A 26,479-nucleotide genomic window follows, 5' to 3' on the forward strand; every position below is an offset into this window, starting at 1 on the left:
CAAATGGAGTCATGAAGAGTCAGACTGGACTGAACAATAGTGACAACAAACATCTATATAGTGAGGGCTTTAGGATTTGCAAAGTGCTTTACAAACATGTTCTCCATTTATTCTCACGATAGTGGAGAGGTTGGTTCCTCTGTAGCATCTCTTCCATTTGACCCCTCTAAGTTATTGTCCAAAATCAGGAGTCTCTCTCTTTCTCTCACAATATATAATAATAGATTCAGTGCAAAAGTCACAAACCTTCTTGCTTGTCAGTGTTTCTCTTGGACCTTATTAAAAGGAAGCAGGAGAAACCTTCTTCTTGGTGGCAAAGGCTGGATGGGAGGACAGAACTCCAAAAGTTTGTATATTTACGTTTCATAGTATCAGGACAAGAGAGGCCAAAAGGATAAGTCACTTTGGAGAAAAGAGAACTAGGTAGGAGGCAACAGCAAGTTTCTTTGAAATGAACTGCATGAGGTCAGGAGTGGAGTCTCATCCCCTCATTGTTTCAGGTACCCTCTGCAGTGCTCTGCACCGGATAGTCGTGTTGAGTCATGTTCCACTCTCCATGACCCCAATTGGGGGTTTCTTGGCAAAGATACTGGAATGGTTGGCCATTTCCTTCTCCAGCTCATTTAGACAGATGACGAAACAGAGGCAAACAGGGTATAGTGACTTGCCCAGGATCATACAATTAGTAAGGGTCTGAGGTCGACTTTGAACTTAGGGAGATGAGTCTTCCTGACTCCTGGCCCAGCACTCTATGCACTAAAGCACTGCCTAGTTGCCCAAGATTAAGTGCTTACGAAGTGCTTGGAATCGCAGTTGAAATTTGGTTGGTTAGCATGCAAAATTGTGAAAATCTCTAGAGCAAAAAGTCCCCCTAAACCCGTGCAGACCAAAAGAATGGAAGCGAAGAGCTCTATGACACTTCAAGGGATTATTGGTCTTATTCTGCAATGACCAAAATGTATCCCAGTCTTAGCATTTAGTGCTGCAAGAGGCCTTAGAAATCACCTAGTCTGTAACCCTGGCAGAAAATGCTAGGGAAGCTGGAAAACAGACTGGTGGAAATTAGGTCTACGGTAATATCTTGTACTGTATCCTCAAGTTAAGTGTATACGTGACTTCGACATAAAGGGTGACATTAGAAAGAAGCGAGAGGACAAAGTTACCTTTTGGCTTTGAATTGAGGAAGGGCTCATGGCAAGGTGAAATGAGCTGCAGATAAGGCGAAAGAAGATAAAAGGGACAGTTCTTATTATATAAAAGTAAGCAAGTGTTTGCACAAATAAATTTTGTTAACGTAGGAAAAGAAACTGGCTGTTGGAGAAAAATCTTTGCAGCATCAAACTCTCATTTCCAAGATACAATAGGATTTGATTCAAATTTATATGACCAAGCACCATTCCACAATAGATAAATGGTTAAAAGATATAAACAGATGCTTTCCAAAGGAAGAAATTCAAGCTATCAACAACCCCATGACAAATGTTTCAAAATCACTTATCATTAGTCGAATGCACATTGATTGAAGCAACTTTCAGACCTTACCTCATACCCATCAGAATTGTGAAGATAACAGAAGAAGATGACAAATGTCAAGATTGTAAGAAAACTGACACATTAGGGACTATTGGCTCAGCCGGGAACTGGTCCAGTCTTTCTGGAAGCTCCAAATATCAGGTTTTGCCATATACTTTTTGACTAGGTTATATCATTACTAGATCTATCTTGTAAAGAAATCAAAGAAAAAAAGCAGCTACACACACACACACACACACACACACACACACACTCCTAGTCTTTTGAGTCTGAAGCCTTAAAATTATATTTGGCTCCTTTTCATCCATTTTATATTTTCCCTAAATCTTGTCATTTTTCTTTCATAATAATCTCAGATGGAACCTTCCTCTCCATTCTTACTGCCAGAGTCCCTGCCCCAGTCCTTCATTACTCTCCACTCAGATTACTGCAATAACTTTCCAATCCATCTCCCTGCCTCAAGTGTTACCCCTTCAATCCATCCTCTATACCTCTTCCAGAATATCGGCGCTCATCAAACCAACTCTTTCCTCAAGTACCACTCGGAATTGGCCCTGATCTTTGGGAGATACAAGAAGACATCCTTTTAACTGTCCTTGTTCATCCTGGAGGCTCCACATAGGGCTTTTTTTCCCTCAAAGTCAACTCTTGCTTGGGCCTCTGACTGCAAAGAATCAAGGCTGGTCCTTCCTTTTACCTAACCATTTGGAAGGATTTCTGCCAAAGATTATTCCCTTGAAAAATGCACTGTTTCTCTGAGTCAGAGCAAAGCTCCAGTCCTCTGAATATGCCATTGCCACAATTTCTCTGTGACATGAGTCCATCTTGATGTGTGGGCTAATTGATAGCTTACAGGGCACTTGTGTTTTCCAGTCTGTTGTTTTTGCTCTGAGCAAAAATTTACTCAGCTGATGAGAATATTTTGACAAGTCTGCCTATGTGTGTCCAGGAACTGCAATTTGGGGTGAATTTCCTGGCTGCAATGACCCAGTTTTAAGATATGAAATAGGCTGTTCCAAATTTATATGGAAATAATGTTACTCACCCGACTCCCTCATAAGAAATAACAAACATAAGAGCATGCGGAGCGCCTAATATATAAAATCACAGGATGGCAGCATGAGGATTCTAGCCTCCTTATCTCATTGGCAAAGAATACAAATGTTGTTTACATAAGCTCAGCTCTAACAAATAGATCCATGGGTAAAAAGGACTATGGTTTCTAGCTTGGGATAATGGGATTCATTTTTTGGTTAAGTTTGATTTTTGACACCACAGTCATTTACCAAGCTCCCAACCCTCTACCACAGAGCCTTCCCAGGTAACCAAGACCACCATTGAAGCCAACCTGATTGGCACAGTTAAGCACGTGTTACAGCATATGAAGCATTCTGCTCCCGATGCTGTTGATCTTTCTAATGAAAGGAGAGAAGCATGTTTCACCATCTCTTCTCTCATCCGAAATTGATCATTGGAACAGATATGAATTTGGTTGCCTTTTACTGTGGTTTTCTTTCATATTATTGCTATCTTATATTATCGCAAAGTATGATGCCATTGAATTTTCAGATTTCAATCAGTGTTTTATGATATGTTTGTTCCTTCCAGAATGCCTTTTCTGTCTCAAAAATTCCTTATCTTGTAGTCCAAAAAGTTTATGTGCACAAATAATTAATTTTCCACAATGGAAGTATTTGGTTGCTTTTTTTTTTCTTTTGTGTTCTATATTCCAATAACAGCCTTTTTAGAATTCAGTGTGATTCATATCTCGCTGCTTTCATTGCTTGGTTCATTTCTTCTTAAGATTCTAGTCACAGAATGAAATGTACACTGGATTTTATGGATGACCAAAGAAAACTAATCTCTATAATGTACAAAACTGACACATCATTTGCATAGGTGTTTTGTGGACTTTAATTTTTAAAAACCTGGAACTCAACCAATATCAGTCCTGAACTGTCATTATTTATTAAAGATGCCTTTACTATGGGAGTCTGAAAAAAACCGGTATCCTATATAAGCTGATGGAACATGCAGAGTAATCTGTATCTCGGAGCTGCATAGTACCTGGGGATTGTTCTTCTGGGGGCCTGAGGCTGGGTTGACTCAATCGATTGGGCTGGCCATTTGGGGGAAAGATCGCCAAACTATTGAACGGCTGACCAGATGGTTCGACTGTGATGATGGCTGCAGCAACTAATTCAGCCATGAAAACAGTTGGATGGATGGGGCTATGTTAATCTAGCCCAGCTCCACAAAGTAGGAGCTAATATAGCAGCCTCAAAATCTGATTTTAGGATGCCACTGAGGCCCTTAGGCCTGATTGACAGAATAGGATTCAGTTTGCAGAAAATAATTCTAGCTTGGAGGCATTTTCAAGTTTCCCATGATGCTGATCTACATCCAAGGGGTAGGCTGTGAAAACCACCTCCTCAGAAATGTGTTTGGCACAATTGAGAAGCCCTGAGATCAAGAAAAGCTATAATGGTGACGAACCATAATATGATAATCTATAATGAATTTCTAGGGAATGATTCATGACTCATAAGTTCTCTTGTTCCCTTACATCCTGAAGTTAAATGTTAACAAGCATCAGGCCAAAATGAAGGACACAGAATATAGGTGATGAGTAATAAGTGAGGGAAATAGTCTAAGGGCTTAATCTTCAAGGGCCATCTAGAGACTGCAGTCCTATACTTCACAGCTTCAGCTTCCTGGATCTGTGCCTTTCTCCCAATACAAAAACCAAAGGTCAGAGCACAGAAGACATGGTTCTTGTGACAGAAACAAGTAGTTGAAAAATTTGCTTCTTGAAGTAGGTATCTAAAAGTAGAGCTCGAATGGTCCTGAGACGGTAGAATCCAAACCAGTCCTTTTTAAAGATTAGGAAACAGAGGTCCAGAGTGCTGAAGCTACTTGCCCAAGGTCACCCAAATAGTAATGGACAGATCTGGGACTCCATCCCATAGTCACTGCAAGGTCAGCTCCATCCTACTGGCTTTGCCATCCTTGTGCATTTCTCGGTTGGGACTCTTGCATCCAAAAGGGATTTGATATTCTTCTGCTTCTTTTAGAAGAGGCTGAAGACTTCTCAGTACCCGTATGTCCAATTTTTGAAGTCTGATGAATCAATCATTGAAATCACCCCCTTCGAATTTGCCTTTTTATCCCAACTTGGTTCCAGAATGGAATAAGAAAACTCAGTGACTAGTTGAACAAACCCAAGTAGGGTCTGGGAGCTACTCATCGGGGGCTCCAAGTGAAGCAGGCAGAAATGGCAATTTTATCCAAGAATGATTGAGTCGGGAGCTGATTGTGATTGGGGAAATTGTAGGAGCTCAAGTTTGGACTTTCTGGAGGATGATGAAGGACGCTGACAGAGCCACAGCCTCTGTGAAGTTCACTGGACTGATTTCAGTAGCCAGGAGCAACAGTAAGTATGTGGGGTGGGAGACAATCTCTGGGTGTTCTTGGCTGGCCAAGAAAAACGATTAGCATATTATAGGTGCATCCTGAGGCAAATGCAGCAAATGACAACAATAACAGAGTGTTCATTTTATGATGTCGGACGCATCTCCAGGAGCACATTCAATTAAAAATCCCTTTAGAAAAAAATGTTCAGCTTCAACGATGGCTCCGCCTGCCCAGCAGCGCTATCTGAACAAAAGCTATCTGTGTTGCGAGTTGATGAATTGTCGATTTATTTCTTATTTGCAAATTGCCAGCTGAATTTGGAATTAAAAGCATCCATTTTCTCAGCCATCCTCCATTATGAACTGTTTCTAGTGTGTTCAGTAGTTGAATAAGGTCTTTTGAGGCAGGATGTACTTGCCCTGGACTATCACTAGATGTCTCTTCTCATTATTGCTCTCTTGTGCATATTCACATTATAATGTGGCCATTTGGAGGGAAAGGCGTTTGGACTAAAAGAAGGGTTAGGAATATGTGGTCTTGTACGGCTCAGACTGTTCCGAGGTCTGCAGACAATAAACCTTTGATTCTTCTGAATTCACTGGAATGGCCAAGTGGTGAATGAAGAAGAGGCAGCAGAGATGAGATGGAAAAGACATGGACTTGAGAATCAGGGCTTTAGGCCTTCCTTCCCAGACACTCAGTGTGTGACCATAGGCAAGTGATTTGATCTCTCTTCTATTGTTTTCTTAATAATATGGAGGGAGGTTGGGAAGATTATAATATGGGGGGGATTTTGGAGGGATGAGGTAGTAACCCTGTTCAACTCACAGGGTTATTGTAAGGATCAAATGAGAGAATGTATATTAGTGAGCTTTCAAGTATGCTTTCACCAAAGAGACTTTTTACTCTATAGCTCTGTTCAAGAGCCTTGTTAGATTCAGTTTAAAAGCGTTTTTAAACTGTCTGTTCTATTATAATTGAGATTTGTGTGACTGCAAGCTATAGCAGAAGCAAATTTGTCACACCAGCTGGGGAGGGTGTGTGATACTGACAGAGACCGTTTAGTTCCTGGCGGGTCCCCTAACTTCAAAGGGTGAAGAGCTAAGAGGTAAAAGAGACAGAGGGCTGGGGACACCACACTTACTGTTCTAGGCACTCTTGAAGCAGAGGAGCAGCAGTCAAGGGAAAAAAAACACCAAACAACCCTTAGTTTAAGGGTAAGTGAGTATTTACCTCTGCAGAGAGAGATGAACTAATCCTGGAAAGGTTTTGACAACAGATGAAGGTGTGGAAGCACCACATTCTCTCTCTCTCTCTCTCTCTCTCTCTCTCTCTCTCTCTCTCTCTCTCTGTGTGTGTGTGTGTGTGTGTGTGTGTGTGTGAGAAAATAATTGCCCAGACTGTATACTTTTGATCCCAGTGAAAAGATTCAGATTGAATCAAAAGAATTCTCCTACTCCAAACTAGGGATAAAATGAGAAATGAATTAAGAAATGAAATCATGAAAATGGAGAACTGAGAATTAGATTTTGTTCTAATCATAAAATCTTTATTTAAAAATGTGGTCTATGATATTGTCAGTGTTTATGGTTAACCACTTAAATCAATAATCTCATTTTTGCTTAAAAAGCATAACTGCGTGGGGGTATAGTATCCCACTACTTGGAAGTAGAGTCTCTAAGAGGAGATGGCCTCCTAAATGCTAGACTTAGAAGCCTAAATGTAGAAAGTAACAGTAAAACATAATACTACCATCCACATGGAAGGTATTATTATTGATTCCCACCAAATGATTCTGTTTCTGCAAAAGCAAAGAATACCTGTGGATGATTATAGTTAAACAATGGTCTAGGCTTCTAGGTAAAGTTAGGAAGAGGGATGAACTTCCTAATTTCTATGATGTACACCTTGCCCTTTTACAAAGACTTCAGGAAAATCCTTAGGGCATTGACCCTTTCCACATTACTCATTGCTAATTAGCTCCTTCCCAGCAAGCTCCATTTTCTGTAACTGCTTCTCATCGAAGTATTCATATATTCTTTTAAATGGACACCATTGTCCTTCAAACAGGGATCCCTGTGCAAGCTCTAGAATCATTAAGAAAATGAGATGCACCATGTTTCATTTAGTTTTAGTTCATGGACTCATGGGGCCAGGATTTCATCAAGACTTGAGTCAGAGGTCTTCCTTCCACATCCCTGATCCCAGTGCCAAGGGGGTGTAGAATCCTGGAGAAGACCCAAGGAGCCTTGGGGATAAGGGAAGAGCCAAAATGAGAAGAGACCAAAATATAGTGTCTGGGATTTTCTAAGGAGATGGCCTTTAAAGGGTCATGAACAAATGGGAACTTGTTCACTAACATTTGGAAACTAGATCCATTCTAAACTTGAGTATTATACCTGGGACTTCTGACAGGTCTCATGCTTTCTCTGTGGAGGATGATTTTGGGGACGTCTGCATGAGGTTTACACTGGATAAGTCACGATCTGCATTACTGGAGGGAGTATCTCCACTGATGAGATCATCAATCCATTTTCTCTGATGAGGGATGCATATTGCCTGAAGCCAAGCTAAGAACTATTTGGAAAATGGGAGTCACTAAATGAGCAACAAGTAGCAAGACAGCAGTAGGAACAGTTTTCAAGCAGAGAGGCCAAAGTTTTGTGGAAGGAAGGAAAACTCCACTTTCTTCATCCCAGTTGCAGAGAGAAACCTTACCCATGTTTTCTATTTGGACTCATGAGCCTTATTTCCCAAACTCCTTTTAAGAGAAAGAGAGGTAGCTTAGGATCCATGATCCTAATTTCTATTTCATAATTCTAGTAATGACCTGGATAAAGCTGTAATTGCTATGCTTTTCAAATCTGAAGATGATATTAAGTTGGATGGGGTAGCTACCACCTTGGATGACAGCGTCCAAATAAGATCCAGCATGAGCTTGACAGGCAAGAGCCCTGGGCTCATTATTTTAGAATGAGATCCACTATGGAAAAATGTAAAGTTATAACTGGGTTCAAAAATTCAGCTTCCTAACAATAGGATGAAGGGAATCATGGTTGGAGAGCAATTTGTCTGAGAAAGAACCAGGGATTTCCGTGGACCACAACTTTAATTTAAATCAGCAATGTGATGTGATAGCTAAAAGAAAGCTGATATGATCATTAGCTATCTTAAGAAAAGCTTTTTGTTATTGTTCTGCTGTTTTTCAGTCATGTCCAACTCTTTGTTACTCCATTTGGGGCTTTCTATGCAAAGAGATTGGGATGATTTGCCGTATCCTTGTCCACTGGAGGAGCTAAGCTTCCAGGAATTAGAAGGTGATGGGTCCTTTATACCTTACCCTGGTCAGGTTATATCTGGACCAACATTTATGCATAAACAGAACAGTGAAGGAACTTTGGGGCCATTTCCGAAGGGTATAGGCTGAAGGAGATGGGGCTATTTAGGACATTTAGGGGTCTGGGAATGGGGAATGGATATGGCCTCTCTGTGTAGGTATTTGAAAGGCTATTATTATGTGGAAGAGAGATTTGAGAGATCAGCCTCGGAAAAGCAATTTGTAGAAGTTACAAAGAGGCAAATTTAGGTTTAAGCCCCAGGAAAAATTTCTTAAGAATCTGGGTTGTCCAGACATGAGATGGGCTACCTTAAGAGGTTAGAGCATCACAAATTTAGAGCTGGGAGGTACTCCCAAAGCTATTGGGCCTAATATCCACATTTTACAAGTGAGGAAATTGAGGAAAAAAAAGGTTAAATGACTTACAGAGAAAGAAATAAAGGCAGGATTTGAGGTCAGGTCCTCAGACCCCAAAGGCATTATGCTTTCCCCTCTACCACAGAGCTTTCATTCCCTTCCATTCCTCTTATTGGAGTTTTTCAAGCAGAGATTATACACTCACTCATCAGATTCTTTTGCAGTATGAGTTCAACTAGTCGGTTGAGGAGGGCCCTTCCAACTCTGACTTGACTTGTCTGTTTCTTTATCTTTTATTTCTATCTTGATAAAAAATAATTTGTTGTTTCAGTGCTATTTCTTGTCTGGGTCTGTTATATGAGGTGAATCCTGGAGTAGCTAGACTGGGGCTATCATAAAAAACTTCTAATTTTCTAACTAGGCAGGGATAAAATGGTCTAGATAGGTGAACATCCCCACAATACGAACCTGAGTCCATGAGGATCTGGGGCTGGTTGGACCTTTTCAAAAAATAAAATTAAACAGCTCCTAAGCATATGCAGATAACCCTGTATCCTTTCCTCTGAGATCCAACTCTCAGCCCTCCTCCTACTATGACATCTCCTCTACTATGTCCTTAACAGTTATAAGTATCTATCTTTGGGCATGAAAGTCTCCTTCCCTTAGTTCAATCCCTGACCTTTTACTGTATTTTATCAGCACCCAGTGATCTTATGGTTTGATTGGAGTCAGGAAGACCTGAATTCTGACCCATACTCAGACATTTGCTGGTCACTGACCTTTTTTGAAACTTGTTCTCCTCATGTATATAATGGAGTTCATTTCCATAGTCCCCAAGGTCCCGTCCAGCTGGAAATCTATGATTCTATGATTTTATCAAGATCAGCCATAAAATTAAGTTTCCCTGCAAATGGAGAGGGAAGACAAAAAGAACAATGGCTTAGGTTTTTGCCTTGATTCACATGTCTTTCCTTGTTAACCCTATGTAAAGGATCTGAAGTCCCCTGGATTCCAAGCCAACAGGGGGATTTTCCCTGCAAGTACTTAAAACCCTCTCGATTCATTGAATGCTGTTTATAACTCCCTGTGTACATTTTTTTAATTACTTATTTCTACTCTTTGCTAACAAACAATGCTCATTAACATGACTGTTTCTGAAAACCCCTTGATGCTAAAACCATCATATAGAACCAGGATAAAACCTCCCCAGGAGAAAGTTACAAACGAATCAAAACATGATTTTTTTTTTATCAAGGAGAAAACTCCTTGACCCAACATTTGGAAGCTCTTCAAAATAATGAAGCAAAATTTCAAGAAATTATTTGGTAAAATGTCACTTGGATGAAAGCTGTGCTTTACTTACACCTTTGCCTCATCTCACATTTCTCTTCTCCCTGTTTGGGAAAAAAAATTAAGATAGAAAAATATCTTTTTTTTTTTATTTAATAGCCTTTTATTTACAGGATATATACATGGGTAACTTTACAGCATTAACAATTGCCAAACCTCTTGTTCCAATTTTTCACCTCTTGCCCCACCCCCACCCCCTCTCCTAGATGGCAGGATGACCAGTAGATGTTAAATATATTAAAATATAACTTAGATACACAATAAGTATACATGACCAAAACATTATTTTGCTGTACAAAAAGAATCAGGCTCTGAATTATTGTACAATTAGCTTGTGAAGGAAATCAAAAATGCATGTGTGCATAAATATAGGGATTGGGAATTTAATGTAATGGTTTTTAGTCATCTTCCAGAGTTATTTTTCTGGGCATAGCTAGTTCAGTTCATTACTGCTCCATTAGAAATGATTTGGTTGATCGTTGCTGAGGATGGCCTGATCCATCAGAACTGGTCATCATCTAGTATTGTTGTTGAAGTATATAATGATCTCCTGGTCCTGCTCATTTCACTCAGCATCAGTTCGTGTAAGTCTCTCCAGGCCTTTCTGAAATCATCCTGTTGGTCATTTCTTACAGAACAGTAATATTCCATAATTTTCATATACCACAATTTATTCAGCCATTCTCCAACTAATGGACATCCATTCAGTTTCCAGTTTCCAGCCACTACAAAAAGGGCTGCCACAAACATTCGTGCACATACAGGTCCCTTTCCCATCTTTATAATCTCTTTGGGATATAATCCCAGTAGTAACACTGCTGGATCAAAGGGTATGCACAGTTTGATAACTTTTTGAGCATAGTTCCAAACTACTCTCCAAAATGGTTGGATTCGTTCACAACTCCACCAACAATGCATCAATGTCCCAGTTTTCCCGCATCCCTCAACAATCATCATTATTTTTCCCGTCATCTTAGCCAATCTGACGGGTGTGTAGTGGTATCTTAGAGTTGTCTTAATTTGCATTTCTCTGATTAATAATGACTTGGAGCATCTTTTTCATATGACTAGGAAATAGTTTCAATTTCTTCATCTGAGAATTGTCTGTTCATATCCTTTGACCATTTTTCAATTGGAGAATGGCTTGATTTTTTATAAATTAGAGTTAATTCTCTATATATTTTGGAAATAGAGCCTTTATCAGAACCTTTGACTGTAAAAATATTTTCCCAGTTTGTTGCTTCCCTTCTAATCTTGTCTGCATTAGTTTTGTTTGTACAAAACTTTTCAGTTTAGTATAGTCGAAATTTTCTATTTTGTGATCAGTAATGATCTCTAGTTCTGCTTTGGTCATAAAGACCTCCCCTTCCACAGGTCTGAGAGGTAAACTATCCTATGTTCCTCTAATTTATTAATAATTTCATTCTTTATGCCTAGGTCATGAACCCATTTTGACCTTATCTTAGTGTACGGTGTTAAGTATGGATCAATGCCTAGTTTCTGCCATATTAGTTTCCAATTTTCCACAATTTTATCAAACAGTAAGTTCTTATCCCAAAAGCTGGGAACTTTGGGTTTGTCCAAAGAACTAGGTTGCTATATTTGTTGACTGTTTTGTCCTTTGAACCTAATCTATTCACTGATCAACTAATCTATTCTTAGCCAATACCAAATAGTTTTGGTAACTGCGCTGTATAATATAATTTTAGATCTGGTACAGCTAAGCCACCATCATTTGATTTTTTTCATTAATTCCTTGAAATTCTTGACCTTTTGTTTTTCCATATGAACTTGTTGTTATTTTTCTAGGTCATTAAAACAGTTTTTGGGAGTCTGATTGGTATAGCGCTAAATAAATAGATTAGTTTAGGTAATATTGTCATCTTTATTATATTTGCTCGCCCTATCCAAGAGCATTTAATATTTTTCAATTGGTTAGATCCAGACTTAATTTGTGTGAAAAGTGGTCTGTAATTTTGCTCCATAAAGTTTCTGATTTTCCCTTGCAGATAGATTCCTAAATATTTTATATTATCAGTAGTTACTTTAAATGGAATTTCTCTTTGTAACTCTGACTGTTGGATTTTGTTAGTGATATATAAGAATGCTGATGACTTATGTGGGTTTATTTTATAACCAGCAACTTTGCTAAAGTTGTGGATTATTTCTAATAACTTTTAGCAGAATCTCTGGGGTTCTCTAAGTATACCATCATGTCATCGGCAAAGAGTGATAATTTGGCTTCCTCATTGCCTATTCTTATTCCTTTAATCTCTTTCTCAGCTCTTATTGCTATAGCTAGCGTTTCTAATACAATATTAAATAGTAACAGTGATAGTGGGCAACCTTGTTTCACTCAGATCTTATTGGGAATGGTTGCAGTTTGTCTCCATTACATATGATGCTTACTGATGGTTTTAAATAGATGCTGCTGATTATTTTAAGGAAAAGTCCATTTATTCCTATACTCTCAAGTGTTTTTAATAGGAATGGATGTTGGATTTTATCAAATGCTTTTTCTGCATCTATGGAGATGATCATATGGTTTTTGTTAATTTGGTTATTAACATGGCCAATTATATTGATAGTTTTCCTAATATTGAACCAGCCCTGCATTCCTGGTATAAATCCTACTTGATCATAGTGTATTATCTTGGAGATGATTTTCTGTAGTCTTTTTGCTAATATCTATTTAAGATTTTAGCATCAATATTCATTAGGGAGATTGGTCTATAATTTTCTTTCTCTGTTTTCAGCCTACCTGGTTTAGGTATCAGTACCATGTCTGTGTCATAGAAGGAATTTGGTAGGAATCCTTCATTCCCTATTTTATCAAATAATTTATATAGCATTGGGGCCAATTGTTCTTTAAATGTTTGGTAAAATTCACATGTAAATCCATCTGGTCCTGGGGATTTTTCTTAGGGAGTTGTTTAATTGCCTGTTCTATTTCTTTTCTGAAATGGGACTATTCAAGCAATTTACTTCCTCCTCTGTTAGTCTGGGAAGTCTATATTTTTGGAGGTAGTCATCCATTTCACTTAGGTTATCAAATTTATTGGCATAAAGTTGAGCAAAATAACTCCTTATTATTTCTCTAATTTCCTCTTCATTGGTGGAAAGTTCCCTTTTCATTTTTAAGACTACTAATTTCATTTTCCTCCCTCCTTTTTCTAATCAGATTTACCAAAGGCTTATCTATTTTATTGGCTTTTTCATAGAACCAACTCTTAGTTTTATTAATTAGTTCAATAGTTTTTTACTTTCAATATTTTTAATTTCTCCTTTTAATTTTAAATTTCCAATTTAGTATTTGATTGGGGGTTTTAATTTGGTCTTTTTTTAGTTTTTTTAGTTACAAGCCCAATTCATTAATCTTTTCTTTCTCTGTTTTATTCAAGTAAGCCTCTAAGGATATAAAATTCCCTCTTATTACCACTTTGGCTGCATCCCACAAATTTTAGTATGATGTCTCATCATTGTCATGATCTTGAGTGAAATTATTAATTGTATCTATAATTTGCTGCTTCACCCAATCATTCTTTAAGATGAGATTGTTTAGTTTCCAATTACTTTTTGGTCTATTTCCCCCTAATTTTTTGTTGAATGTAGTTTTATTGCATCATGATCTGAAAAGAAAGCATTTACTATTTCTGCTTTCTTGCATTTAATTTTGAGGTCTTTATGTCCTAATATATGGTCAATTTTGAATAGGTTCCATGAACTGCTGAGAAGAAAGTATATTCCTTTCTATCTCCATTCAATTTTCTCAAAGATCCAACATACCTAATTTTTCTAATATTATATTTACTTCTTTAATTTCTTTCTTATTTGTTTGTGGTTTGGTTGTCTAATTCTGAGAGTGCAAGGTTGAGATCTCCTACTATTACAGTTTTGTTGTCTATTTCTTCTTGCAACTCTCTTAACTTCTCCTTTAGGAAGTCTGAGAGTGCCATACCACTTGGTGCATATATGTTTAATATTGATGTTGCTTCGTTGTTTATACTACCCTTTTAGCAGGATGTAGTTTCCTTCCTTATCTCTTTAATTAGATCAATTTTTACTTTTGCTTGATCTGAGATAAGGATGGCTACCCCTACTTTTTGACTTCACCTGAAACATAATAGATTTTGCTCCAGCCTTTTATCCTTTACTCTATATGTATCCCCTGCTTTAAATGTGTTTCTTGTAAACAACATATTGTAGGAGTTCTGACTTTTGATCCAGTCTGCTATCTGAATCCTTCTTTATGGAGTTCATCCCATTCACATTTACGTTAGAATTACTAAATCTGTATTTCCTGCCATCCCTAATAACCCCAGATGTGCTTACTTATTCTTGCCTCCCACCCTCTTTCCCCTTAGTTAGAATGTACCCTCTTGTATCCACGATACTTATCCTCTTTATAATCCCTCCCTCCCCCCTTTGAGTCTTTTCCCTTCCTTCCCTTATTACTCTTTTCTTTTCCCTTTTCTTCTCCCCGTTTTAATGAGGCGAGAGAGAATTTTCTCTAAAACAAATGTCAATTATTTTTTCTTTGAGACAACTCTGATGAGAGTAAGATTCACACAATGTTCCTCCCCCTCTCTAAATTCCCTCAGATATGATAAGTTTCCTTAGCCTCTTTGTGGGATGTGGTTTCCCTCTTTTTATCCCTCCTTCCCACCTTATTCTGCCATCATCCCTTTTCCATATCTACTTCCCTTTTTTATGTTATATCAGTACAATCAAATTTTACATGTATTCTTTTTGTATATCCACAACAGAAATACAATTCTCAAAGAGTTATTTTACCTTTTCTGCATCTCTTGAGTTCTATTCTTGGAGATCAAATTTTTTGTTTAATTCTGGTTTTTTCTTCAGAAACAAATGGAATTCATTTGTTTCATTAAATGTCCATCTTCTTCCCTGGAAGAAAATGCTCAGCTTAGCTGGGTAGTTTATTCTTGGCTGCATCCCAAGTTCTTGTGCCTTTCGGAATATCATATTCCAGGCCCTTCTTTCCTTTAATGTAGAGGCAGCCAGATCTTGGGTGATCCTTATTGTGGCACCTCGGTATTTAAATGGTTTTTTTTTTTGGCTGCTTGTAAAATTTTTTTCCTTAATCTGATAGTTCTGAAATTTTGCCACAATATTCCTTGGGGTTTTTATTTTAGGGTTTCTTTCAGAAGGTGTTCGATGAATTCTTTCAATGCCTATTTTACCTTCTGATTCTATTACATCTGGGCAGTTCTCTTTGATGATTTCTTGTAAAATAGTATCTAGGCTCTTTTTTCATCATAGTTTTCGGAAAGTCCAATAATCCTCAGATTATCTCTCCTAGATCTATTTTCCAAGTCTGTCGTTTTTGCAAGTAGATAATTCATGGTTTTCCAGTTTGTCATTTTTGTGTTTTGTTTGACTGATTTCTTGCTGTCTCAATGAATCATTAGTTTCAATTTGTTCAGTTCTAATTTTTTAAAAGAATTATTTTCTTCATTAGCTTTTTTACTTCTTTCTGTATATGTCCAATTAGAGTTTTTAAATGTATTGTTTTGGTCTAGTGGAATTTTTTCCATTTCACTAATTTTTTTAGTGAATTATTTCTTTCAATTCACCGATCCTACTTTCTTGCGTGTTCTTTGTCTTTTCCCATTCACAAATCCTACTTTCTAGTAGAATCTCTTTATTTTTTCCAATCTCGTATTTCAGGAAGTTGTTGCTCTCTATGAGGCTTCTCTTTCCTTTCCCCATTTATCTTCTAACTCTCTTTTGAGACTTTTAATGGTCTCTTCTATGAGAGCATTATGTAAAGGAGGACAGTCTGATGCATTTTTGCTGTTTGAGGTCTCTTCAGGTTTGCTGACCTGCTTTTTTTCTGCATAGAAGCTGTCGATCGTTCTTTTCATCTTTTTATTCATGTTTTAAAGCCTTTAGGGTATGTCTCCTAGGCAAGGGGGTTACCAGCTTCCTCTGCAGAATAGGGAGAGATGTAAACTGATTTCCGGCTCTGAGGTATGGGAGTGCTCTGAGTGAGAGTTTTCCCTTCCCCCAACAGGAAGTGGATTCAGCACTGGTGAGCTATCAAACTGCTTAGTAGGGCTGAGTGGATTAGCGATTGCCATGGGCTAGAGACTAAGGGGTGAAAGTGTCACTGCCCCAGGCCGGAGTCTCTTGTGGGACTGTGAGTATTAGCAGCTGACCGCAGACCACAGACTGCAAACCGCAGACCGCAGCAAACTCTGCTCAGCGTCTCTGCCTGATGCAAATCGGCCCTGGAAAAGCTCTATGGCCCCAAGCCGAGCTCCCCACTGCGCGGATTGGAAGCTAACCCGGGCTGCGTCCTCCTGCCGTGCAGGATCACAACTGCCCCAAGGAAAAGCCCGTACTGCGGGTTGGGGCTGCGCACTTGTGCTGAGATCTGTGCCTTCACCCTGGGTTTGAGACTCTCCTCGGAACCTAATTTCTCTCCCTGTCTGCGCCGATCAGCCCCCTGGCCCCGGAACCAACCTTTTTTGGGGAGACTGCAGATTTTCTTCGGCCGGCGAGTTGTTCTACTTCTTATCTTTACGAATTGTAGCAGTCAAGACTATTTTTGAGGCTCCATATAATATTGATAAAGAGGGTAAGAGAAGAGCTTAGAAAGTCGTGTGTTTCTTCTCCGCCATCTTGGCTCCGCCCCTCTAGAAAAATATCTTCCCTGCATAATCCCTTTCCCACTCCCAGCCCTATACACCCATGGTCTGCAGGTTCATTCTTTTTCCAGTGTACTTCCATCATAATGGGGCAAGAGGACTTGGAGCTGCAGTGATTTTCTGGTCCTTCTTCCCTGACACCCAGTGTGTAAGCTATCAATCTCCAACCTGAAAGGAAAGGAGATCCTAGATCACAGCGCCTTCTGCCAGTATAGCGTTCTAGAGTTGGCAAAGGGGGCTTTCACACCACATGTTATCTCACTAGACCTTTGTAAAATCCTTTCAAATCATTTCCCTCATGCTTTTTATATTATATATGTTTTGTTTTATATTATATATTTTTAATATATATTTTCTATGATTTGCATCCCAGTTCCCTTATTTGTGCCCTCACAATGGAAGGAGAGTTCATTTAAAGCTGATTCTATGTTTCATAAGCTCTATTCATTTAATAAAAATGGTGTGAACTCTTGATTTGTGTTAAGGCCCTGGGTTAGGTACTCTCGGGGAGATGGTGATAAATGAGACGGCTTTGATGGGCCCCCGTTATGCAGCAATGAACAACAATACTTGGACTCCCCATTGGCCCGTGATTCAGAAGAGTCAGGGGTCAGAGTCCAAATTCAAATTTTGAATCCATTATTTACAAGCTATGTGACTTTGAGCAAGGGAAAGGTTGGGCAAAAGGGAGAAGGGAATAATCATTTATGTAGTACCTACTATGTGCCAAGCACGTAGCCTCCCGACTCTAACCCTAACCCTAAGTGCTGCTTTACTAATTTTGGACTCCTTTGATCTTTCCAGTCCTGGGAGGTAGATGCTGTTATGATCCCTACTTTACCGTTGAGGAAATTGAGTTGGCTTGAGGTCATTAAGTGACTTGTCCTGGTCCTACAGCTAGTAAGTGTCTGAGATCACATTTGAACTCAGATCTTCCTGATTCTAGGCCTAGCACTCCATTTACTGATTCACCAACTGCCTTTGGGTATCATCCTCAGTCACCTTACCTGCAAAACGGAGCTGATAATCAGCAGAGGAGGCTGGACAGTTGTGCGGCAAAGGAAGAGCCGCACAGTAGCTTGAACGTTGCCTGGATATCCACAGAATGATAAAAAAAAATTGCAGAGGGCTCATGGTACATTTCTCCAGGCTCTGAGAAGACTGATTAGTGGCCAAGGACGAGAATGGCACCGGATAAGAAGGCGCGGTTGTGTAATAGTCTGCACTGGGAGACTGATTGCCCCTTTTGATAGATCGTGTATCTGATGACACATTGATGGAGAGAGATACAGTGAGATCAATTCCAGAAGTCATTGGTTTAAATGAACATGTTCATGTCTTTAATATACTTAACGTTAGCTCAAAAACAAACTTTTTTTCTCCCCATCCCATTCCCATCTGTTTTCTTGGTATAATTTCTTCAAAAGAAACATGGTTTTGCCAAGTGCCCCGGATGGCCAGAGAACTTGCCTTGGCTCCACCGTGCTTCTTTAAACTGTTTTGTCCATAATTTGCCATCTCACTTCCCTTATTTGTGCTCTCCCTCTTTTCCTCTGTAAATTGAGATTGTTGGATGAAATGATAGCTGGTGGCTCTCAAAAGTCTGTGCATCGTTGAAAAATCCCCACTTGTTTTACTCTAAGGTAAGGGCACTTGGAGCCTCTCACCGCTTCTTGTGATTTCCTTCCTTCTACTTTAGCACTAATCTTTCTTTGAAAACACAGCCAGCTGCTCAGGGACAGCTCTCCAAGATTTTCTGGGGAGCTGAAAGAAACACTGGGGCTGTGGCTGGTAGCCCCAGTCACTGCTCAGGAGTTCTAGCCCTAGCTGGGATGGAAGTATGGGTTTGCTCAAGGGTCATTTGAAGTCCAAATGACTTCAAAGTAAATCGCACGAGAAATTCTGCAGTTGTGGTCTCAGAGGTCACTTAAAGGAGTGATTAACGGTAGAGTGGACTTTGATGAAGGCACCTGGCATTCAAGTTCAACATTCTGGAACTTGTTCACTCCATGCACCGGGTCACTCAATCTCCCATCTGCCAATCCAGTAATTCGGCAAGCATTTGTTAAGTGACTTGTGTTAGCAGGGCATAGTGCTGGGCCCTGGGGAGACAAAATAGAACTAGGCCTAGCACCTTCCCGAGTTGGCATTCTCTTGGTGGAAGATATAAGTCTGTATGTGTGTACTTTATGCATGTATATATATATGTTTTTACAATATGAGGATAGGTCTCTTCTATAAAAATGTAGACAAAATCGACATAGGGCAACTTGAGGGTTACCTTGAAACTTAAGGGGTTACTACTAGATTGGGGTGATCCAGAAAGGCATATGTGTGTGCGTGTGTGTGTGTGCGTGTGTGTGTGTGTGTGTGTGTGTGGAGAAGGTATCATCGGAGCTGAACTTTTTTTTTGTTTTTTTGTTTTCCTTTGAGGCAATTGGGGTTAAGTGATTTGCCCAGGGTCACACGCTAGGAAGTATTAAGTGTCTGAAGCCAGATTTGAACTCAGGTCTTCCTGACTTCAGGGCTGGTGCTCTACCCACTGAGCCACCTAGCTGCCCCAGAGCTGAGCTTTGAAGGAAACAAGGGGTGTTAAGAGATTCCAGGAATTAGGCCCAGCCAGTGCCAAGGGCCTAGACATGGTAGAGGAGGAAAATAAGAAGACAGGTCTGAGTGCATTGTAGAGAATGTCAAATGGAGTTATAATGTGTCATGGGGTGGGAGGGGCATCTGAAAGAGCATTGCTTATCAGACAGATGAGTATGATCCTTGAGTCTATAGAGAATTGGTGGTGGTTACTGAACAAAGTACAATATGGCCAGATCTTTGCTAAAGCAAATGCTAACAGCATTATCCTAAAGGAAAATTGCTTTGGCAGCTGTGTGGGAGATCGATTGGGCCCTGGGGAGACTGAGGCAGGGAGACAGATTTGGAGACTGTAGTGAGAGGGAAAATGGTATGAAGTAGAACAATGGCTCTAGGGGACAGCTGATGATGAAGGAGAGAGATGCTGTGGAGGGAGAAACATCTAGGTGCGGCAATGAATGTCTTAGTTTACTAAAAGTTGGACCGATTCAATGCACTTCCCCACAATTAGCCAAGTGTCTGAAGGGAAATCCTGAGGTCTTGGATTATCTCACTTGAAAGGGACCTCGGGGACCATGTAAGTCAAGCTCCCACCTGACAAAAAACCCTTCTAGGACACCACTGAGAAATGATTATGCAGCTTGAAGACCCCCGGGATGTGTGTGTGTGTGGGGAATCTTCTTGAGGCAGTCCATTCCACATGGACCCAACCCTGATCATCCAGTAGTGTTTCCTGATGTCAAGTATAAGTCAATCATCCCATGAGTTTGATCCACTGGGCCCAGTTGTGCCTTCTGGGCCCAGCAGAAGAAATCTCCTACCTTTTCCAAGCAGTAGCCCTTGTAGTGTTTCACTGGAGGCACTGCAAGCCTGGCCTCCCTCCGAAGCTGATGGGAACTTGCTGATGTGCTGACACCGTGTTACATACAGCCACACGATTTTTAGCTGCCACCTTGCTTTGTCCTCTCCTTCTGATACTTGATGCTAGCTGCTATGTTCTCCAGAACCCTAATTCCTCCAGCTGGACCCCATGTGGCAGGAATGTGAAGCTCTTCGCCATCTCAGGTGCCCTACTTTTAGCGACACGGCACCCACAGAGAACCCAGTACTCCAGATGAGTTCTAACCAGGCCAGAGGCCAGAGGCTCATCCCCTCCTTCTTGGTGAATAGTGCTCAGCCTACTAACGAAGGTTCCAATTGCTTGACTCCCATGAGTACTTTTGATTTTGCTGTTTGCATTTCTTGGTGGAGGAGTTAAGGCAGCAGCAGCCCAGTATGTATGTCTGTGTCTCTTATTCCTTACCCTCCACCCCTATTTCTTTAGAGCTGTCTCCATAGGGGCCTACCGGAGCCACTGCAAATTTATGCTCCCTTAGAAGCTGATGGGAGATCAGTTTTGTGCTAAATACAAATGTTTTTTTCAGTTATACCTTGGAGACTATTTTAAGGGGTTTTGAAACCTATATTTATCTATATAAGGCTAGCTATGTGGCACAGTGGATTAGTATTCAGGGCCCAGAGGCAGGGAGATCTGAATTCAAATACAGCCGCAGATACTTTCTAGCTTTGGGGCCAAGGTAAGTCACTGATCCCTGCTTGCCTCAGTTTCCTCATCTGTAAAACAAGCTGGAGAAGGAAATGGCCAACTACTCTAGTATCTCTGCCAAGCAAAACCCAAATGAGGTCAGATACAACTGAACAACAACATTTACCTATCTGTTTTTGGAAAGCACATTTTTAAACTTGTGAAACCCATTGTTTCAACTTATTTCTTTGAAACGGATAAAAACCGGTTTGGCATGGTGAGGAAACCAAACCATTGCCCCATGCTTGTACCTCTTAGCTAACAAACTGATCAGTGCTGTTTTCTTTTTGTGAGTGGTGAGTGTCTGAGGCGAGATTTGAACTCAGGTTCTCCTGGATCCAGTCCAGTGCTCTATCCACTGTACTATCTATATGCCCCTAACAGTGCCATTTTCAAGGAGTATAGCTGAATATACCAAGGAGCTAGGGTTCTGGTGCAAGATTTCCTTCTCCTGACACTTAGTAGATCATTTATTTTTAAGCTTGGAGGGAAATTCAAGGTAATCTTGGCAATTTGCCTTATTTTGCAGAAGACAAAAGCAGGGTCCAAGGTCATTTAGGGAATAAGTGATAGAGTCACAATTTGAACTCAAGTCCTTTTCCTCACAATCCATGGATCTTTTCCATTGTATCACAACAGACACAGTCCAATGCCTTCATTTTATAGGTGAGGAAACTGAGACAGAAAGAAGTGAAATGAGTCAAGAAAGGTCACATAGATAGTGAATGGCAATTTGGATTTGAATTCAGTTCTTGTGATTCTAAGTTCAGTCGTCTTTCCATTTTAACCAGGAGGGATAATGAGGAGAGGGAGGTTCCAAGTCCTCCATTGCAACAGAATATGTGTGGCACATGGCACATAGTACAGAGTACATAGAAACAAAGCGATTTGCCTGAACTACTGAGTATCAGAAGCAAGGTTTGAACTGAGCTCATAACTCCCAGCATGCCAGGCTTCCTCGCTCTGAGGAACCATCCAGTTCCAGGGTGTGACTTGTCATATCATTAGTGTTGTTTGGGGTCGATCCAAAGTTGGAAACCTCGTTAGAGAAGTGACTGGCTACACTCATTTATGTTGTGTTGGAAAAATTAAAAATAAAAAAAAAATCAACGACTTAAGAAAATTTGGGAGCACCAAGATTCTGTATTCATCTCCAAGTCAAAAGCTGTCACCGGAGTGCAGCTATTACTCTCTTTTTCATTGGTTCCAGTCCTTAATTAAATCCCAAACCGGGAGCGGATCAAGGCATAGAGAGGGGGAGAAGGCGGTAGGCATAAGGAAATGTGGTGACTGCCAAGAGAAACCAGTCACGAGGCAGTCTCTGTAGCCATGGCTACCGGACTTCAAAACTACCATTTTCACAGGAAGAAAATGGAATCCAACAGTTGTTTTGGTTCAAAAATATTTGTGACTAGTCTGTATATTGTTTTATAAAATAACAGGATCTGGAGTCAGCGTGGTGTGTTTGAGAAAGAAACACCCTCAGAGTCAAGAGATCCTGTGTTCATCTCACCTCTGATAACATTGGCTATTTGACTTTGACCAAGTCACCATTATCTCTCCCCTCCCCCCACCTCACCCCAGAAAACGCTCTACAATGGTTCTTAACCTGGGGTCTACATTATTTATTTTTACAAATATTTTGGTAACCTGACTTCATTATAATCGATTTTTTTAATCCTATATATTTTGTTTAACTTTGTTTTCATTCATTCATTCATCTGATCTGTTTCTCCCCTCTAAACTCCTTGGGATCCTTGTCTAGCAGAATCACTTTGAGGGTCGTCCCTAGTTTTAGTGATTCTGGAGATACTTTTATTTCAAGAGCTCCTAGGAATTAAAATTCTTATTTCATCAGCAATTCCAAGTGTCTGATCCAGTCTGGATTTGCTGAACTTCTGAAAGGACAGAGTCTGTGGCTATAAACATAACAGAGTCACTGGAAGCAGTTGTCTAGTTGATGAGGGAAGAGGCAACATCTTAGAAATATTAGTCAGGAAGCTGGTGTTCAGCTTGATCCACCCTTTGGTTATAGAGACTTTTAAGTCTGTTTTGTAGGAGATTCCCTCATATCTCAGAAGTTCTATTACTACCCACTGCCTTGACAGCGTGTCTTCAGTCTCTGCTTCTGGGAGAAATTGAGGCTGGTGATCACTTGGGTTCAGAGGTTCTACATTGTAACATGCTAAAGCTGATCAGGTGTTTGAACTAAGTATGTCACTAATATCATGAGCCCCTGAGGGCAGAAAGCTACCAGGTTGCCTAAGGAGAAGGATCAACATTGGGTTCAAGCTTGTGAATGGTTACTGAATTTCTGACCCAAGTGAGAGAGAACAGAGAGAGGGAGACAGACACAGAAAGAGACAGACAGACACACAGAGATAGAGACAGACGGACACACAGAGACAGAGAGAGACAGAAAGAGAAAAAGAAAGAGACCCCATCTCAGAAAAAGAAAAAAAAAAGAAAAATAGTGCCCCTCCGACTAGTTGGAAATCTTTACTCAGAATCCTAGATTTTCTTTCTTTGTCCAAGACCTTGGTGCCATGTTTCCCCTTCCTCATGCAGTTCTATCAGTCCCCTGTATTCTAAGCCCATGTTTTAACCTACCTGTAGAACACTGAGTGACCTGCTGTCCCTTCAGTTTCCTTCTCTATTAAATGAGAAAATTGGAATAGATTACTGATGTCTCATTTAGTTTGGAGGGGATCATCCATATGAGAACCTGAGCCATAGACAATCATGATTTTGTGACCCTGTGCACTTGACTGCTTCTTTATCTCAGTTTCCTCATCTGTAAATGAGGATAATAATAGGACCTACCTCCCAGGGTTGCTGTGAAGATCAGAATAAGATTTGTTAAGTGTTTTGTAGGCCTAAAGTACTATATAAAGGCTAGGTATTATTATTATTTAAGAGACTTTTGTTTACAAACTTTCCATGAATAAATTTGGAAAAAGAGACCAAGGTAACCATTGATTGTTTCTACCTTTTGGCAGCATTAACAATTTGCTGGATGTGAGGGGAACCTCAGAGGTTTTTATTTCTTTTATGATTACTGATATGGAGAAAATTTCCTTTTGGATGTTGGTGGTTTGCACTTGTTTTGAGCCTAAGTTGGTCATATTCTTTGCTCACTTATCCATTGGGGACTGATTCTTGATCTGAGATATTTGATTTGGTTTGTTATATATTTGGAATATCAGACTCTTGTCCAAGATATTTGATAAGAAAGGTTTTCCATTTCACTGCTTTCCTTTTTATCTTAGTTGCATAGATTTTGTTTGTACAAGAGCTTTTCGATTTCATGTAATTGAAATGATCTATTTTATCGTTTTGCCTCTATTACTTATTTGGTTAAGAATTCTCACCATAGCCATCCCTGTGAAAGGTACGTGATATAGTTTTCCTCAATTTTTTTAATGGTGTGACTTTTAATTTCATTCATTCAGTGAGTATTTACAAAGCACCTAGTTGTCGGATGCTGTGTTAAGCACTGGGAATACAAAGATGGAAGTGAATCAGGGTCTATATCTATGTTAAGCTTGTCATACTATGTGGTATAAGATGTTCATCTAAGCCTAATTTCTGCAAAAGTGCTATCCAATTCTTCCAGCAGTTTTGGTGAAATAGGGAGTTCTTTTTCAAAAACTTGTTTTGTAACCCAAGTAAATCTTGGATTTATCTAATACTAGGCTATTGATTTTATTTGTCATTGTATGAATTTTTAGATCAGAAAAAGAAATCAAAATCATAAAATTGGACAAAGAGACAAAGTTATCCATATTTGTTGATGATGTGATGATTTACTTAGAAAATCCTAGAGAATCAATAAAAAATTGAGACTATAATTTCAGTAAAGTAACATTATATAAAATAAACTTTAAATATAGGCATCCATGCTTTGCTTTTACTTTTGAAATGCTTCTAGTGTTTCTCCATTGAATATGATTGCCAGCTTCTAGTTTTAGAGATACATTTTTTATCATATTAAAATTATTCTTCTTAGCATGTTTTTGTAGCATTTGTAACATAAATTCACATCATCCTGACATTGGGCCTTTTCATTAGATATCACTAAGGCTTGGAACTCTTTCCCTCCTCACTTCTGTCTCCTGGCTTTCTTAAAGATTCAGTTCATAGCTCATCCTTTGTGAGAAACCTTTCCAGGTCCAGCTTTTCTCTTCTTCCTCTTGCCTTTCCCTTTGAAATGACCTTTCATTTATACTGTCTATATGCAGAGAGTTGGCCATATTGTTTGAATGCCAAATGTATGCTTGCCAAAAGGATTATTTTATGGAGAATTCACACGTGGTAAGTGCTCACAATGTGATCAGAAAAAGCTATACAAGGACAATCTCAATCTCTTAAGAACTTTAGAATTGATTGTATAACATGGGAAACACTGGCACGGGACTGCCCAGCATGGTGTCCCCTCATCAGAGAAGGGTCTGTGCTCTAGGAGCAAAGCAGAATTGAATTAGCTCAAAAGAAATGAGAGATGTGTAGTTGGAGTTGGAGAAGCACCTCAATTGTTCATAGGGACTATTTGTGTCCTACCTGTGGCAGAGCATTCTGAGCTCGTATTGGTCTGGTCAGCCACAGCCAGACATACTATAAATCAACTCTTAACATAGTGATGTCATTTTGGTGCTCTTAGAGAATGAAGGACAAAACTAACCTACCAACCAGTCTTGTATCTACATCATTGTTTACATCTCATGTCTTTCCCCTTTAAAAAGTGAGCTCCTTGAAGGCAAGGACTATGGTTTTGCTGTTCTTTGTATCCCCATTGCTTTGTACATACAGTACCTGGCATATGGTAGGTGCTTAAATGTATGTTGGCTGATAAAGGAGTTGTATGCTTTGTCAGAGATTATTTCTGCATCTACTGAAATAATCGTATTCCTTTCCATGATTCTTCTTTGTGTGTATTGTTGAACCTCCCTTGCATTTCTGGTAGAAACTCTCCTTGGCGTGGCTATGTTGCAGTCATCTTTCTTGTCAGAATGAAAAAAAAATCCCTCTTCATTAGTGATATTTGGGCTCTACTTCTCTTTCTTTTGTTCTAGTCTTCCCTAGTTAAGGTGTTAGCAGTACATAGGGCTTATAAGAAGATTTTGGTAATTTTCAGTGTTTGAGAATACTCTGTCTGGTGGAGATATTAGTGAATCTTTAAACGTTTTAGGAAATTCTCTTGTAAAACCATCCAGATCATATTGTTTTGTTTTGTTTTGTTTTTCCTTTGCTAGTTCCTTCACACCTAGTTCAAGGTCCCTTTCTGAAACTGGCTTGTTTAAAATGTGTATTTGGAGGAAGTGGAGCCAAGATGGCAGAGTAAAGGCAGGGATTCACCTGAACTGTTCCCCAAACCACTCCAACTACCTTTCTTTTTTTAAAGCTTTTTATTTTCAAAACATATTCATGGTCAAAACATTGACCCTTGTATAGCCTTGTGTTCCAAAATTTTCCCCCCTCCTCCCCACTCCCTCCCCTAGATGGCAGATAATCCAATATATGTTATACATGTAAAAATATATGTTAAATCCAATATGTGTAAACATATTTATACATTTCTCTTGCTGCACAAGAAAAATCAGATCAGAAAGGAAAAAAATGAGGAAGAAAATAAAATGCAAGCAA

Source organism: Sarcophilus harrisii, chromosome X (assembly GCF_902635505.1).
Source record: "Sarcophilus harrisii chromosome X, mSarHar1.11, whole genome shotgun sequence".
In the NCBI taxonomy this organism is placed as follows: domain Eukaryota; kingdom Metazoa; phylum Chordata; class Mammalia; order Dasyuromorphia; family Dasyuridae; genus Sarcophilus; species Sarcophilus harrisii.